This window comes from Bufo gargarizans, chromosome 2 (genome assembly GCF_014858855.1).
Source record: "Bufo gargarizans isolate SCDJY-AF-19 chromosome 2, ASM1485885v1, whole genome shotgun sequence".
NCBI lineage: Eukaryota > Metazoa > Chordata > Amphibia > Anura > Bufonidae > Bufo > Bufo gargarizans.
Genome location: NC_058081.1, coordinates 298,578,336 through 298,597,030, shown reverse-complemented (window position 1 = coordinate 298,597,030; position 18,695 = coordinate 298,578,336).

The following is an 18,695-nucleotide window of genomic DNA, read 5'->3' as shown; positions in this document are numbered from 1 at the left end:
TCCTTCTCCATACTCTTCTCTTCCCATCACTCTGGTACAAGTTGATCTTGGTCTCATCTGTCCATAGGATGTTGCTCCAGAACTGTGAAGGCTTTGACACACATACACCTACCTCCTGGAGAGTGTTCTTGATCTGGCCAAATGTTGTGAAGGGTGTTTTCTTCACCAGGGAAAGAATTCTTCGGTCATCCACCACAGTTGTTTTCCGCTGTGTTCCGGGTCTTTTGCTGTTGCTGAGCTCACCGATGCGTTCCTTCTTTTTAAGAATGTTCCAAACAGTTGTTTTGGCCACGCCTAATGTTTTTGCTATCTCTCTGATGGGATTGTTTTGTTTTTTCAGCCTAATGATGGCTTGCTTCACTGATAGTAACAGTAGTGAGAGTTGACAGCAACAGATTCCATATGCAATTAGCACACTTGAAATGAACTTTGGACCTTTTATCTGCTCATTGTAATTGGGATAATGAGGGAATAACACACATCTGGCCATGGAACAGCTGAGAAGTCAATTGTCCCATTACTTTTGGTCTTGTAACAAGTGGGAGGCACATATGCAAACTGTTGTAATTTCTACACCGTTCACCTGATTTGGATGTAAATACCCTCAAAATAAAGCTGACAGTCTGCAGTTAAAGCACATCTTGTTTGTTTCATTTCAAATCCATTGCGGTGGTGTATACAGCCAAAAATGTTAGAATTGTGTCAATGTCCCAATATTTATGGACCTGACTGTATGTTTGGACATGAAGGCATACAGGTTCCGCATGGAACACTACAGTACATTTGCCCACAGATGTTGCAGCTGGGCCTGTAGATCCTGCAAACTCATAAGATGCCAAAGCTGCCTTCTCATCTCGTCTCATAAATTCTTGATTCAAGAACCAGGCAGGCCAAGAAAGTGTTGCAATAAGGCGGAGACATGGAGACATTCCTGGGAAACCCTTGCAATGTGTGGGCGAACATTATCCTGCAAAAAAATGGCAGTTGGCAACCCTGTCATGAAAGACAACACATGTGGCTTCAGCATGTTCTACACATATTACTGAGCTGTTAGTGTCCCATATATTACTAGTAGAGGTGACCGACTGTCGTATTTAATAACTCCACTGAGCGTCCCACCAGCAGCTGGGGCAGTGTGTTTCTTCACATCAAAGACAGGAAAGAATTAAGTGTTTACCACCAGGCCTCCATTCTTAAACCTGTCAAGGGATCCCAAAACGAACATGGACTTGTCACTAATGCCGACACAGTTGCAGTCCATAGCGGTCCAGGTTTACCATTCAAGATACCACTGAAAGCAATGGTGGCTGGCTATTAATGGCAGGATGTGTAATGGGTGCCTGAAAGTGCCTGAAAGTGCCTGAAAATGTTCTGGGCAGAGACAAGGGTCTGTATTAAAGATGCCACTTGTGTCTGGATGGTGGACAACAGAAATGTAGCAGCTACTCATGTCTTTGTCATTAGATTAAACAGTCCTCTCTTCTGGTGGTCTGTCTGGGCTGCAGGAGCCTGTTCTCTATGTGTCTGCGCCCTAACATAACCACTTCTATCAATATCTGCTAACAGCTAGATCAGAATGGCCTAGATGGCAGACAATTTGTCGAACTGACCATCCTGCTTCTCACAGTCCAATGATTTCCCCCTCTACAAGTCTGTCTATTGGGCAAATTGTCTTTGAGTGTGTTGTGCAGTCAATGATCTCTCAAGAGGTCTTGCCACAAGGGTGTGTGAAAGTGCTTTCCCAACTGCCCTATACTGTAAAAAAGCTCTCAAAGTTAGTACCAAAAGTAGCCTGTGAGAGCCTTTTTATAGGGCAGTTGGGGAAGCACTTTTATACACCCTTGTGGCAAGACCTAGTGTCTAATCCAGGGGGCTGCAACCTTTTTCAAATGGAGCGCCAATTTAAAGAAAAACAAAGCGGAAGCACTATGCCATGCAATACAGGAAAGTGATATAACACAAACTGTATGTGACATACCAAATAATCAGTTTAACTTACAATTAAGCGTCATGCTTGTCCCTGACTTTCTTTGTACAGACAATGCAGAAGTGGTTCATACAAGGAGACTTTCAGGTCCCTCGGGCAGTCACATGCAGGCTTACTATCCTCTAACACCCCCAAAGTTGTCAGAAGCTTGCTCCCCATCATCACCCATCCCCTCTCAGCATGTCACAGGTAATGGGGAGGTGAAAAAAACAGATAACACACAGAAGGAAATAGACCGGAGTCTAGGCCTTAAAGCTAAGGGAGAGGGGTGGTGACCTCCTAGGAATCCCTAGACCTCTCCCTGACTGGACCCTGAGGGTGGAAATACTCATACACCGGAACCTTATCCCTGGAGACCCTGGAAATCCCTAGAAGTGGTGGCAGGGAATGATACTACTGGTTCCTTACCAGATGAAGGAACCAGTGTCTCCCTGAGGCCTAGAAAACAACAAACACAAGCGAACAACAAAATGCAAAACAAAATGCACTTAGCTTAAAGAAGAATGGAGGAGCAGGAGATCCAAATGAACAACACACCAGCTCAACCAACTCCAGGAGGAATTATCAACCGCATGGTAAGCAGTTTGAGTCAGAATTAAATAGAGCCTCAGTAATGACCACAAGCTGCACCTGACAAGAGGTGTGGTCATTACCAAACAAGAACACTGCAAGGAGAAAACAGAGAGACTGTCATATACTCTCACGTGCCACCAGTCTCTCAGATCTTCTCACCTCTGTCATGGGAGGGACCGTGACACAGCAATCACATGCAGGCTTGCTATCTTCCAACATCACCAAAAGTTGTCAGAAGCTTGCTCCCCATCATCCCCACACACACCCCAACAATCATATGCAGGTTCTCTGTCTTCTAACACTCCCCAAAGTTCTGAAGCTTGCTCCCTATCATCCCCCATTACCCCTAACAGTCACATGCAGGCTCACCATCCTCCCAACCCCCAAAGTTGTCAAATGCTTGTTCCACACTGTCCCTCTATTACCCCCAGCAGTCACATGCAGGCTCACCATCTATCCCACTCCCAAAGTTGTCTGAAGCTTGCTCCCCATCTCCCCCATCACTCTCACCAGTCACACGCAGGCTCATTATCCTCCCATCCCTCCAAAGTTGTCAGAAGCTTGCTCCCCATTGTCCCCATCCCTTCTCAGAAATCCCCACCCCCAAAGTTTTTAAAAGCATGTTCCACATTTTCCCCATGCAGACTCACCATCCTACTCCCCCAAATTAGTCACAATGCTTCCCCCATTCCCCAAGCTCACCATCATCCTTTCATCTGCCTGCTCCCAGCACACCGTCCCCTGCTGTTGCCTATGCCACTACTACTTCCATCCCTCTGCTGTCATCTGTGCCACTACTACTCCCATTTCCATCACTGTCACTTGTTTTACTACCACCCCCATCCCATCACTGTCACCTGTGTTACTACTAATCCCATCTCTCTGCTGTCACCTGTGCCAGCAGCAGAGGAACACCACTAGTAGTAGTGGAATCTCGTAGCTGGCTGGTATGTCGGGAAGAATGCGGGACAGACTTAGCAGACACGCCCTGCATGGCGCTTTAGTGCACAGCCAGAGGGGTAATGGAGTCTAGTAGCTAGTTGGCACCGCAGGACGCATGCAGGGTGAGCCTGTGTGGTGTGACAGAATTTTTTTTAATTAAAGGTGCAACTCTGAGCGTCGCAACCCAGTGTGGCTGCGTGCCAGTGAAAAATCTCTCTCATGTGTTAGGGGGGGTTGCAGACCCCTAGTTTAATCTGACCACACCTGCAATCATTTACATATCAGCCTCAGACATAACGGCATGCATAGTTTTGTAGCAGTCCATTTATATTTGGAGTTTGTATGTTCTTCTTACATTTGAGTGGGTGTACCAAATGTCTGGTCTTTTACTGCAAAGTCCAGACTCCTCTGTATAGTCAGCAATAGTTGTGAATTAGCTTGAATATGAACCTATTTATTGGTAAGCTGGTATTGTCAATTATCCTGGTGTGCACAGCTATCTTAATTATTTCATGAATAATGTTATCTCGCCACATTTCATTCTTCGATAATTATATATATATATCACACTGGAAAATTAAATCTCTTGTGTAACACATTGGCATGTAGTAGCATTTTTTCTTGTGAGTTGGGCATATTACTGATTATACTTACAATACAATTATCTATGTTTGGGTTTTAACCTTCTTTGTTATTGATGTGTCCTTGTGCTATAGTGATTAGCATATCATTCTGAGCACACAAGATATTAAATAGATTTTTCTAATAAGCTTTCCAGGCAACAGAAAATAAGAAACGAGTCACCTGCTGATAAGTGCTTGGTAGACAGGCAAAACTAAGAATAAAGGGCAACAAATCAAAGTATATGAAGTAATATGTTTCCTATGTACACTGCCTGTCCAAAAATAAAGTCGCCACCAAAAAAAAGCATTTAGCTTTGGCATTGTTTCCATAAGCTTCTGCAATGTCACAAGATTTATTTCCATCCAGTGTTGCATTAATTTTCACTAAGATCTTGCATTGATGATGGTAGAGTCTGACTGCTGCACAAAGCCTTCTCCAGCACATCCCAAAGATTCTCAATGGGGTTAAGGTCTGGACTCTGTGGTGGCCAATCCCTGTGTGAAAATGATGTCTCATGCTCCCTGAACCACTCCTTCACAGTTTGAGCCCGATGAATCCTGGCATTGTCATCTTGGAATATGCCCGAGCCATCAGGGAAGAAAAAATCCATTGATGGAATAACCTGGTCATTCAGTATGTTCAGGTAGTCAGCTGACCTCATTCTTGGAGCACATACTGTTGCTGAACCTAGACCTGACCAACTGCAGCAACCCCAAATCATAGCTTTGCCCCCACAGGCTTGTACAGTAGGAACTAGGCATGATGGGTTCATCACTTCATCTGCCTCTCTTCTAACCCTGATGCGCCCATCACTATGGAACAGGGTAAATCTGGACTCATCAGACCACATGACCTTCTTCCATTGCTCCAGAGTCCAATCTTTATGCTCCCTAGCAAATTGAAGCCTTTTTTTCTGGTTTGCCTTACTGATTAGTGGTTTTCTTACAGCTACACAGCTATTCAGTCCCAATCCCTTGAGTTCCCTTCACATTGTGCGTGTGGAAATGCTCTTACTTTCACTATTAAACATAGCCCTGAGTTCTACTGTTGTTTTTCTTCGATTTGATTTCACCAAACATTTAAGTGATCGTGGATCACGATCATTCAGGATTTTTTTCCCGCCACATTTCTTCCTCAAATACGATGGGTCCCCACTATCCTTCCAGTTTTTAATAATGCGTTGGACATTATTACAGTTCTTAACCCAATTTTAGTAGCTTCTGCAATCTCCTTAGATGTTTTCTCTGCTTGATGCATGCCAATGATTTGACCCTTCTCAAACAGACTAACATCTTTTCCACGACCACGAGATGTGTCTTTCGACATGTTTGTTTAAGAAATGAGAAGCAACTCATTGAACTATTTGGGGTTAAATAACTTATTGCCAGCTGAAAGATAATCACCCATGCAGTAATTATCCAATAGGAGGCTCATAACTATTTGCTTAGTTAAATCCAGGTGGCGACTTTTTTTTTTTTGGACAGGGTCAGGCAGTGTATCTCTATTGTAAGATAACAATTACACTTTGAATATGATATATTAATGAAATCAGGTTTTAATTTGAACATTTTTTTCAGTTTTGATGTTTTTTCATTTTCGGAACTACGTTAAAAAAAGCTTGAAATACACCAGTTTTCACACTGGCCACTAGAGTGTCATTTCCTGTAGCTTTGGTATATAGACTGGTCAGATTTAAACAAAATGCATGGCATTTAATAGTAACTGTTTCATACTGTTGGATGCGTTAATAAGGCAGGATAGTAAAGCTTGCCATACATGTTCAATAACTGTTGGCAGAACAAGTATTTGACCGTCAACTATATCCTGGCAGAATGATATGATCAAGCAAAAATATTCTGTTTGCCAAGCCTGACATCATCTGTCGGTGGAGCTCCCCATAAACATTAGACAATTCTCAGTGGGTTCAGCCAACAATACAGTAATATGCAAACAATACAGTATGTACAAACAAAAATCACAGTATAAACCCCCTTGACACTCCGCTGGCATCTCAAGGAGCAGGCTGTACTCACTCACAATAGTTTAGGAGATGTCCTCTACCATAACTCACACACACCCTCCTGCACAAGAAAACATATGGGAAGATTTAGCAAAACCGGTGTACAGGAAAACTGAAGTAGTTGCCCATAGCAACCAGTCATGTTCCACCTTTCATTCAGCTTGGAAACATAAAGGGTGGAATCTGATTGGTTGCTCTATGCAACTAAGCCAGTTCTACTTTACACCAGTTTTAATAAAATTCTTCATATTATTTTACAGATATATATTAATTCATGAAAGTGACATGAAGTAATTAAATACATGAGACATCTCCCTTGACAACATAACCAGTAAAGTTGGGATGTGGTAGAACAAAATGAACAGTGAAGATACTGCTCCACTACCAGATTAATTATATAGTACGGCCTCATGCACAGGACCGTATGTTCTTTCCGCATCCAATCTGCATTCTTTGCGGATCGGTTGAGGACCCATTCATTTTACTCTGTGTGCTGTCCGCATCCATATGTCCGTTCTGCAGCCCCCCAAAAATGATAGAACATGTCCTATTCTTGTCCATTTTGCAGACAAGGATAGGACATTTCTACAGGAGTTTGGAAAAAATGGTGGCATGCACATGGCTGGGATCCGTGTTTTGTGGATCTGTGATTCACGGTCGCGTGCATGAGGCCTAATTGTGGTGTGGTTTGCCCACTTAAATTTATATTAGTACAATTACCATATTCTTGAATAGTTCCCAGTAATATTCCATTTCACAGAAAAACTACAATCTAGCCATTTAAATTTGCACCCAAGGACCCAGACATTTACAAGGTGCTAGAGCTGTGTCTTTTGTGTTTTACGCACCGCAATGGTTACCTTCCAGCCATATGTGTAGAATATGTATTTGGCTACATGTGAAATGTAATTATCACAAAGAATATTATTGTCAGAAAAAAGCTGCTACTGACAGTCCTCTGAAAGTGTACAAAAATGAGTCATATCCAATGTTTGACACAGTTACTGAGAGCAGAATATAGCAGCTGTGACTGATACTGCAAGAGATTTGGTAGCGTATACAGTAGACTGACCCTCTGTATGCAGATCAATGTGTATGTACACTTATGGCTTCTGAACATGACTCCCGTTACGCTGATGGCTGTGCTATAAAATATTCTGCTCAAACAATAATGATAATTAGTTTAGGGCAAGACAGTAAAAACCCAATTTAAAAACCCAATTTATGGAACTCATACTAATGTTGGTTCAAGGGGTTGTTGGGAACAGAACTGTATGCACTGTGTGACTTTTCCATGGACATCTTACTAAGAGGCCTTTTATAAAGGCAGATATTCTGCACAGTAATGATGATAACATCATGTAGCTTCGTGCTCTTTACCCATATTTATATGCGGCAATTATCTTTAGAATGGGAACCGATAAATACGATTGTTCGCCTCCATACTGTTTCATCTGTTGGCAGCACATCCGCCATTTACACAGGGAGACGTGCTGCCAGTAAAAGATGGGTTTTGGAGCCACATAAGAGAGGCCATCACTGGACAAAGGAGCTGAACATAGTTGAAGTGATAGGGAGACGGGACTGAGCAGTAGAAAGAAGCAGAAGATCTAGGAGCACATATAGAGCGTGTGTACAAGAGGTGTAATAGTATCCGAGCTGTAAGAAAGAGAAATCCTCCACAACAACCTTCATCTTATCCCTTTTTCTTACCTCTTCTGCTGTGTATGTGAGCTGCCACCATTCCCGGATAGTCTCTATGGTAAGTCAGCTGTGATATATATATTGTCTATAGGCCTTTCTCCTCTATCGAGCTGACTCTTTACATTCACATCCTTGATGACACGGAGGCCATTTTCATTAGCCTAATAATTACCCCCTAGACCAGGGATGGCCAACCTGCGGCTCTCCAGATGTTGCAAAACTACAACTCCCAGCATGCAAAGACTGCCTACAGCTGTCAGCCTACAGCAGGGCATTGTGGGAATTGTAGTTTTACAACAGCTGGAGAGCCGTAGGTTGGCCAGCCCTGCCCTAGACAAAACAAGCCTTTATAAATCTGTCATCATGATTCTGGACTATTATCTGCAGACTATTATTTGCAGTCCATCTGCTGCCCATAAGTCCAAATTACCGTTTTCCTACTGCCACACATTCCTCCACTGCCAGCACTCAAAGCTGCCCTGAAATACACAGTCAGGACTGCTGTGCTGTTCTAACATAATGAAGAGGACTCATGTGCGCATGCACAGCAGTCCTAACAATGTATTTCAATGCAGCTTTAAACTCTGACAGCGGGGGGAACAGGGGCAGTAGAAAAATTAAAAATAGTCATCTGTATTCCTTATCTACATTACTAATGTATTGCTGCAGATAATATTCCAAGATTATGGTGACAGATTACATATTTTATGTGATTTAATTCTTCATTTTTAAAAGATTCACTGGATGGGGTTCTCTGGTTGATTCAGGATTCTCGTTGTCCAATGGTACACATCAAATCAGGATGCCTTCCTCACGGTATATTCATCTAAAGCAGGCATGCTCAACCTGCGGCCCTCCAGCGGTTGCAAAGCTACAACTCCCAGCATTCCCAGACAGTCTACAGCTATCAGCCTGCAGCAGGGCATGGTGGGAGTTGTACTTTTACAAAAGCTGCAGGGCCACAGGTTGAGCGTCCCTGATCTAAAGCTTCATACAATTATTCTTACCTCTAGAGCAGTAGTAACAAAGCAATATACTATACTATTTTTTTACATTGTGGCTGTCCATGACAAGGACCAAGGTTCAATCTCCATATCAGCCTTTGGATGAGACAGTATATGTGTCAGTATAGTTTACCGTTTCAGTATAGTACCAGCTTTTCCTTGTGCAAAAAAATCTGAAATTCATCATCTGAACCCAATAAAAATTTAATATCTCAATTTGTTCTGTTTAATAACGCTCATCAAGCTAACACAGAAGGAAAATATCTGGAAATGTATGTCCCTGTCATGTTTATTGTGCAAACGAAAGTTGACAAAGCAAATGGACAGAGAACTTGAGCACACAAGCTCTCAGCAATCTTAGGCTACTTTCACACTGGCGTTTTGGCTTTCCGTATGTGAGATCCATTCACGGATCTCACAAGCGGTCCAAAACGGATCAGTTTTGCCCTAATGCATTCTGAATGGAAAGGATCCGTATCAGTTTGCCTCCGTTTTGTCTCCATTCCGCTCTGGAGGCAGACACCAAAACGCTGCCTGCCAAACGGATCCATCCTGGCACACAATGTAAGTCAATAGGGACGGATCCGTTTTCTCTGACACAATATGGCACAATAGAAAACAGATTCGTCTCCCATTGACTTTCAATGGAGTTCATGACGGATCTTGGATATGTTACAGATAATACAAACGGATCCGTTCATGACAGATGCCTGCTGTTGTATTATTGTAACTGATCCGTTTTTGCAGATCCATTACTGATCCGCCCAAAACGCGAGTGTGAAAGTAGCCTGATAAGTAAAAATAATTCACCTCCTAGAACCTTAAGGCTGAGTTCACATAAGCGTTCAGCCTCCTCCGTTATAGGAGCAGGAGACCGGAAAGGACGGATTTGGCACATAACTGAGCCGAACGGAGCCTAAGAACCCCATAGACTATAATGGGGTCCGTTATGTTTCCGCTCAGAAGATGATTTTGGAGCGGAGACAAAAGTTGTGCATGCAGGACTTTTGTCTCCGCTTCAAAATCCTTTTCTGATCGGAAACCTAACGGACCCCATTATAGTCTATAGGGTCCTTAGGCTCTGTTGGGCTCAGTTATGTGCCAAATCCGTCTTTTCCATTCTCCTGCTCCTATAACGGAGGAGGCTGAACGCTTATATGAACTCAGCCTAAATGTAATAAAATAGATGCATCAAGTGTCCAAATATTGAGGAGGCAGGGTATCATATCAAGAACGATACCCTGAGAGGGATTTTAGTGACATGATTGCTCTTCTCATGCTGCCAGTTTACACGAGACAATATTCCAGCCTTTGGAGTTGGCACTGTGCACAGAACAACACAGTCCCATGGCGCAAGATAAGCAAACCATTAATAAAGTCAGATCATGTGTATATAACACTGGTTCTGAAGCCAGCATGTCCCTTGCCAACATTTCTACTTGTCCAGGAAATGCTGAACCTTAGCTCTGCTGATTATGCCTAATGTGTGTCGTCCTCTGAGCTCCACACCAGCTGCTCGGAGCACATACAGACCCGGAGAACTTGGTTTTCCCACAGGAACATCCACAGTTGTGTAGGTCATAGACGATACACAGGCTAGAAGATGTTAAAGTTCAAAATCGAGATACTTGGTTTTCTAAGTTTAGCTAGTCAGAAGCACTCAACTTTTTTCTGTTCACACGATGATTTGGACATGATTTGCTGTGTGTGGTCTGTGAAACATGCACCCTCTAATTTGCCAATCTTTCCTGAATAGTACCACAACGGGGTAAAACAGCAACTACTTGGTGTACCCTTCTCAGGGACCTGATCTGAAGTTCCAAAATGTAGAACCAAAGAAGGAAATGGAAGCAGTGCTGGGTGTAAATGTCCCATTTAGTCACCCATCACATTGTTTCATTTCACACAGGAGCCTTTCGGGAATCCACGTGATCAGAGATAATTTCTTTTAGTGGGAAAACCCCTTTAGAGAGAATCTTTCAGATGATTTCCGCTGCCCTATCTGCTAGCAGCCTATGATAAAGTGAGGGAATGTGAGCTCTGTGATATGCATGATTTAGAGCAAGATTTCTGAGGAAAAGCTTACAGGCCTCAAAGGACAGACAGTGAGAGTCCTGATTCAGCCACCCACACCCGCTGATTGACAGGCTTCTGTGTGCACACCAGCACCAGGTGAGCTGTCTATCATCCTGTCTTTTACCTACAAATCCTGCTCATATCATAAAAACGTATGTTCCGTGGAACTCAGCTTCCCTCCCTCCATCATATCCTGCTGTCAGGTTCACTTTTAGCTCTGTGTACCACCTAGAATGACATTAAGGGTATGGCCACATGCAGGGCCATTTCTACAGCCGAGAGAGGGGTGCGAACACACGGGGCGCGTGTCTCCAGCAAGAAGAGGGGGCGCCATCGGCATCTATTTACAGGCTGGCAGCGCAGGCTAAGTTAAAAGTGCTACTGCGCTCCATTGCTAATCTCTGGCTGCAGGCTCAGCTGCCCTGTAAGCTGTAAGGGACAGGGCCTGGCAGCATGTCCGGAAGATGCCCCCAGACCAGTGCGCTGTGCAAGGTGACATCACAGGCAGACGGGAGCAGAAGAGCACGGCGGGTGCCATTTTTATAGTTTCTCCAGTCTCTCTGGTCACTCACTGCACTGGCACAGAATCCAGGGTGTCAGTCTCTTCAGCCTCTGGTCCTCCACCAGCAGATTCAGTCAGGAAGTGGAACTAGGCCGAGGCCCCAGGTTAGGTACAGTTAAAGAAGTATTAAGTTAAAAATACTGACAGTATAGCTGCATATATATAATAATGCTCAGTGCTGTTACTGTATATAAAATTATACTCAGTCTCAAATAATACTATAGATAATATTCTGAGTATAATTATAATTTATATATACAGTAACAGTGCTGAGCATAATTGTACATATGTACTATGCAGCTGTATAAGCCTGCTATATATAAATATATATATATATATATGTGTGTGTATATATACAAAAAAAAGTAAAGAGCAGCACAGAAACAGCAAATAGAGGTGCAAATTCCTTCAAAAGACCGGCGACCAAGGTGCTTCCGGGGAGACCGTCCATCAGAATCAATTCTTGAACAATAATCTGTGTAAAAACACAAAAGGATGACATAAAAAATTAGCACATGTACATATTCTCACAAGAGAATAGAGAAAGAAACTGCAAAATAGGGAGACATTCATAATACCTTAAAATCCACATTGAGACCTCTTTGTTTTAAAGTCTGTAGCATAAAAATCCAATATAATTCCCTCTTTTTTAATAACGAGTCTTAACATCCCACGTAGACTCGTTTAAATAAGCATAGATACTCAATTAGGAGACAGAAACTACAGGGTGGGCCATTTATATGGATACACCTTAATAAAATGGGAATGGTTGGTGATATTAACTTCCTGTTTGTGGCACATTAGTATATGTGAGGGGAGAAACTTTTCAAGATGGGTGGTGACCATGGCGGCCATTTTGAAGTTGGCCATTTTGAATCCAACTTTTGTTTTTTCAATTGGAAGAGGGTCATGTGACACATCAAACTTATTGGGAATTTCACAAGAAAAACAATGGTGTGCTTGGTTTTAATGTAAACCAATGTAACTTTATTCTTTCATGAGTTATTTACAAGTTTTTGACCACTTATAAAATGTGTTCAATGTGCTGCCCATTGTGTTGGATTGTCAATGCAACCCTCTTCTCCCACTCTTCACACACTGATAGCAACACCGCAGGAGAAATGCTAGCACAGGCTTCCAGTATCCATAGTTTCAGGTGCTGCACATCTCGTATCTTCACAGCATATGAAACCAAGGGGTCTCAATGTGGATTTTAAGGTATTATGAATGTCTCCCTATTTTGCAGTTTCTATTCTCTTGTGAGGATATGTACATGTGCTAATTTTTAATATGTCATCCTTTTGTGTTTTTACACAGATTATTGTTCAAGAATTGATTCTGATGAACGGTCTCCCTGGAAGCTACAAGACCGCAGGACCAGACAGGCTATTGCCATATTATTGCTTTGTTAATGTGTACATGTAATGACATGGGATACTGCGATTTATAATGGCCTTATGATTTAACTGTTTGGATAGAGTGGTGGTTCGCCTTTGATCCCCCGCATGCTGCTTTTCGACATGGGGTGATTGATTTTGAATCTGACCACTCTATGGTTATAATTTAAGCCCTTTGATGTTGGATGCCTCTCTTAAATATTAGGGTCGTATTGTCCAGGAATTGGATGGGGGAATTGGATGGGGTCGCACAAAGGTGATACCTGTATTTCTTTACCCTAATAGGGCGCGGTGCCCTCTGTCAGGTTGGTCCCTGGGAGGACACTGGGTTCCCTGATTATTTATATTGACCCCCTGTTATATATTGAGCTGGATTATTTATGGCAACTTTGTTGCCAGTGCCTCATGAGGGCGCTATAGCTGGGTGTATGTGAGAGTGGGTGACGGTGGTGGTCCACTGTTTACCCTCTATCTGTATTTAGCCCAGCGCTCTATACCAGTATGTTATGGATAATGTTCGCTGCGATCATGGGATGTGTAGAGGCGTCTGCATCATTTATGGGCAATAGTCTGCGCAGTAAATTTCTCTGCTTATTCGGCCATGTTTGTTGTGGTCTCCTATGTTAGCAAGGCAAATCATATCTCTCGCAGTAGTATGAGTAATTGGCGCCTGCGCAGTGTGACTTTCATGATGTCGACTAGGTCCTGCAGTCTCTGGCTCCATGTGAGATTATGTCATTTGTTTTTATCTTTTTAATAACTGGATTATGTGAACCTGGTGCTTGATTTATTTCAATTATGTTGGATATACTATATTTATTGCATAGAATGTATTTTTTATGAATTATTGTACACTTTTCACTTTTTATGCAAGTCAATATGAATTTGGAAATGTAATCATGGAGACTCAAATAGATTTTATATATATATATATATATATATATATATATATATATAAAATGTATTTTTGCACTATTTTTTACTATATTGAGAGATAATTATGTAACCACTTAATTTAATCTTGTTTGCTATAAGAGCACAGTTGTTTGCACATGTCACTATGGCTTGACAAAGACTCCATAGAGAGAGTTGAAACATTGCTGTCACATGGGTTAATAAATCACCCACTTTTTTCATGAATCTTTGGAGTGCTGCCTTCTCTTTTTTCAAGATATATGTATGGATGCTGCATAGCTGACACGTATATTGTCACATTAAAACATATATTTCAGCTATGCAGCATACATACATGTCACATTATATATATATATATACAGTACAGACCAAAAGTTTGGACACACCTTCTCATTCAAAGAGTTTTCTTTATTTTTATGACTATGAAAATTGTAGATTCACACTGAAGGCATCAAAACTATGAATTAACACATGTGGAATTATATACATAACAAACAAGTGTGAAACAACTGAAAATATGTCATATTCTATGTTCTTCAAAGTAGCCACCTTTTGCTTTGATTACTGCTTTGCACACTCTTGGCATTCTCTTGATGAGCTTCAAGAGGTAGTCCCCTGAAATGGTTTTCACTTCACAGGTGTGCCCTGTCAGGTTTAATAAGTGGGATTTCTTGCCTTATAGATGGGGTTGGGACCATCAGTGGCGTTGAGGAGAAGTCAGGTGGATACACAGCTGATAGTCCTACTGAATAGACTGTTAGAATTTGTATTATGGTAAGAAAAAAGCAGCTAAGTAAAGAAAAACGAGTGGCCATCATTACTTTAAGAAATGAAGGTCAGTCAGTCAGCCGAAAAATTGGGAAAACTTTGAAAGTAAGGGCTATTTGACCATGAAGGAGAGTGATGGGGTGCTGCGCCAGATGACCTGGCCTCCACAGTCACCGGACCTGAGCCCAATCGAGATGGTTTGGGGTGAGCTGGACTGCAGAGTGAAGGCAAAAGGGCCGACAAGTGCTAAGCATCTCTGGGAACTCCTTCAAGACTGTTGGAAGACCATTTCAGGGGACAATCTCTTGAAGCTCATCAAGAGAATGCCAAGAATGTGGAAAGCAGTAATTAAAGCAAAAGGCGGCTACTTTGAAGAACCTAGAACATGACATATTCTCAGTTGTTTCACACTTGTTTGTTATGTATATAATTCCACATGTGTTAATTCATAGTTTTGATGGCTTCATAGTCATGAAAATAAAGAAAACTCTTTGAATGAGAAGGTGTGTCCAAACTTTTGGTCTGTACTGTATATATATATAAATTGGAAAAATGGCAGCACTGGGAAAACAAAAGTGAAAGAAAATCAGGTGCAAGGTCCAATGAGAATAAGCTTACCCAGTATAAAGAGACTAAAAAGCGGGCAGCCAGGCATGAGAAAGACTCACACTGAGCTGAAACGTTGCCTTGTCACATGGGTGAATTCAGTTTCACAATTTTCACCACAATTCTGGGGTGCTGCACGCTTTTTGGTGTCTGTCTCTCTCTCTCTCTCTCTCTCTCTCTCTCTCTATATATATATATATATATATATAGATACAAAAAATTGGACTGCACTCCAAGTAATTTGTGAAGAAAATCTGTGTTTATTCACCCATCTTGTGGCAAAGCGACGTTTCGGCTCCAACTGAGCCTTTCTCAAGCATTGGTTAACAGTGCATAGCAGGTATATAAAGGCGTAACCCATGTACAATCAATAAAATCACATAATTGGTACTTTACAAATGATAACTGTATACGATACATACATGTGCAAAAACCACATATTATTTATGTTACATCAAGTGACATGTGCTTGAACAAATGGCACGAAATCTAAATTGTGTCATATTACAGAGAAATACCGAAGAATACATGATTGTTTGCACCAGTAGCTAATTAACATATCATTAGCTAGAATGATAACCATGTGCAGCAATACAAGGAATTAATGAATTTTACCCTGATAGCAGGATGGAGACCCCATATACTGTAGCGCCGATCGGCGCGTCCTGTGCAGTCCAATGCGCATGTTCCAGCCTGCCCGCGTCATTAGTAAAGGACACATTCGAGCACTAGGCCGCCGCCTGCTGTTGACATCGGCCGCACATTAGTGACGTCCATCGATGTCAGCAAAGGGCCGCGCCTGCGCATTGTTCTCATCGCCATGTAACCACCATATTGTTTGAGGGAATCCTATCGGGAATGATCTTTATTATATATATAAGTGTCTAACACACATACTGTAATATCAGTTGCTGTGGTCGCTTACCACAATATAGCAGGTGGGATGCGTCATCATCTTTACTCAAAATGACAAACGCACCTCAGATGATCTCACATAGGCACCCGGCACGTCAGTGTCGTTGCCCCTGTGGGATCTTACCCAGCTTTGTTAAGCAACCGTGAGGGTACTCCTCATTATAACAGAACGTTGTCCACATAAGGATAATATAAGAGAAATTAGATCCCTTCCCTATTGTTACATATTTCGGCTGGATGGAATACACGTCTGGACTGCACAAAAATGTATAAAATTATATAGATCAAACTAAAATAGTAGATCAAACTAGAGTAGTTTATTCTGGGGCTTATCATCCACTCTCAGGTTCATCAATCTTCCAAAGTATCTTCGGTCTCAGATTTGTCTAAAAAGACAATAAAAGATGTGTTAGTGACTGTGTGAAACAAAATTGTGTTTAAAATATTTTAGTTTTTTCTATATAAAACCAATGTTTTAGTACTACACATAGGATAATACGCAGAATACATACATGGTACATAAGGGCAAACCGCTGTCCTCACGTAATCCCACCATATCTATAATCAATATTTAAACCTGCAGGATGAAGGCTTTTTAGAGTTTGGATCCACTGCATTTCCTTTTTCTTTAATAAAGCTATCCGGTCGCCACCTCTCCGTGGCATTGGAACATGGTCTATGATCCAACACCTAAGGTCTTCTTCTTTGTGTTTAAATAGCCCAAAGTGTCTTGGGACTGGTAGATCCTTGCGGCCTTTCCTAATTGTATGACGGTGATTATTTAATCTGGTTTTCAGATCTGTGGATGTTTCTCCCACATACAATATTTCACATGGACAGGATAGCACATAGATAACAAATGAGGTATCGAAGGTTAGATGGAATTTAATGGGGAATACTTGTCCGGTCTCAGGGTGTACAAATGTCTTGGATCTCCGAATCAGCCCACAGTTGACACAATGTAGACACGGGTAGCACCCCGTGCCCAATGGTGCCAATGTGGTCTGTAGCACCCTAGATTTAGGGCCCAAATCGGCCCTTACTAATTGGTCTCTGATATTACGAGATCTACAGTAAGCGCACAGGGGAGAGGTTGCAAACTCAGGTATCTTTTTAAGGCAACTACCCAATATGGGCCAATGTCTTTTTATAATTTTGCTGATCGAGTCACTGTACTCTGTATACGTAGAGACAAACGTAATTTTATCAGGTTTTTCCTTATTGCCCTTACCCTGTAATACAGTGTCACGGTCCATGGTCAACACCTTCTGTTTCTGATCTTGGAGTAATTTATTGGGATAGCCCCGCTGTCTAAATTTAGTGACCATGTTGTCTACCGTCTGTTCAAGGGTATCACTGTTGGTAACGATGCGTCTAGCTCTTAAAAATTGCGAATGTGGGAGGTGTTTCACCATGCTGCGGGGGTGGCAGCTTTCATACCTCAGTATCATGTTCCTATCTGTGGGTTTCGTATATAATGTTGTGGTAAGTTTACCATTAGAAATCACAACGTTAGTGTCTAGGAACTGGACTGAGGTATTAGAATATGTCAAGGTGAAGTGTATATATATACACTCACCTAAAGAATTATTAGGAACACCTGTTCTATTTCTCATTAATGTGATTATCTAGTCAACCAATCACATGGCAGTTGCTTCAATGCATGTAGGGTTGTGGTCCTGGTCAAGACAATCTCCTGAACTCCAAACTGAATGTCAGAATGGGAAAGAAAGGTGATTTAAGCAATTTTGAGCGTGGCATGGTTGTTGGTGCCAGACGGGCCGGTCTGAGTATTTCACAATCTGGTCAGTTACTGGGATTTTCACGCACAACCATTTCTAGGGTTTACAAAGAATGGTGTGAAAAGGGAAAAACATCCAGTATGCGGCAGTCCTGTGGGCGAAAATGCCTTGTTGATGCTAGAGGTCAGAGGAGAATGGGCCGACTGATTCAAGCTGAAAGAAGAGCAACGTTGACTGAAATAACCACTCATTACAACCGAGGTATGCAGCAAAGCATTTGTGAAGCCACAACACGCACAACCTTGAGGCGGATGGGCTACAACAGCAGAATACCCCGCTGGGAACCACTCATCTCCACTACAAATAGGAAAAAGAGGCTACAATTTGCACGAGCTGACCAAAATTGGACTGTTGAAGACTGGAAAAATGTTGCCTGGTCTGATGAGTCTCGATTTCTGTTGAGACATTCAAATGGTAGAGTCCGAATTTGGCGTAAACAGAATGAGAACATGTATCCATCATGCCTTGTTACCACTGTGCAGGCTAGTGGTGGTGGTGTAATGGTGTGGGGTATTTTTTCTGGGCACACTTTAGGCCCCTTAGTGCCAATTAGCCATCGTATAAATGCCACGGGCTACATGAACATTGTTTCTAACCATGTCTATCCCTTCATGACCACCATGTACTCATCCTCTGATGGCTACTTCCAGCAGGATAATGCACCATGTCATAAAGCTCGAATCATTTCAAATTGGTTTCTTGAACATGACAATGAGTTCACTGTACTAAAATGGCCCCCACAGTCACCAGATCTCAACCCAATAGAGCATCTTTGGGCTGTGGTGGAACGGGAGCTTCGT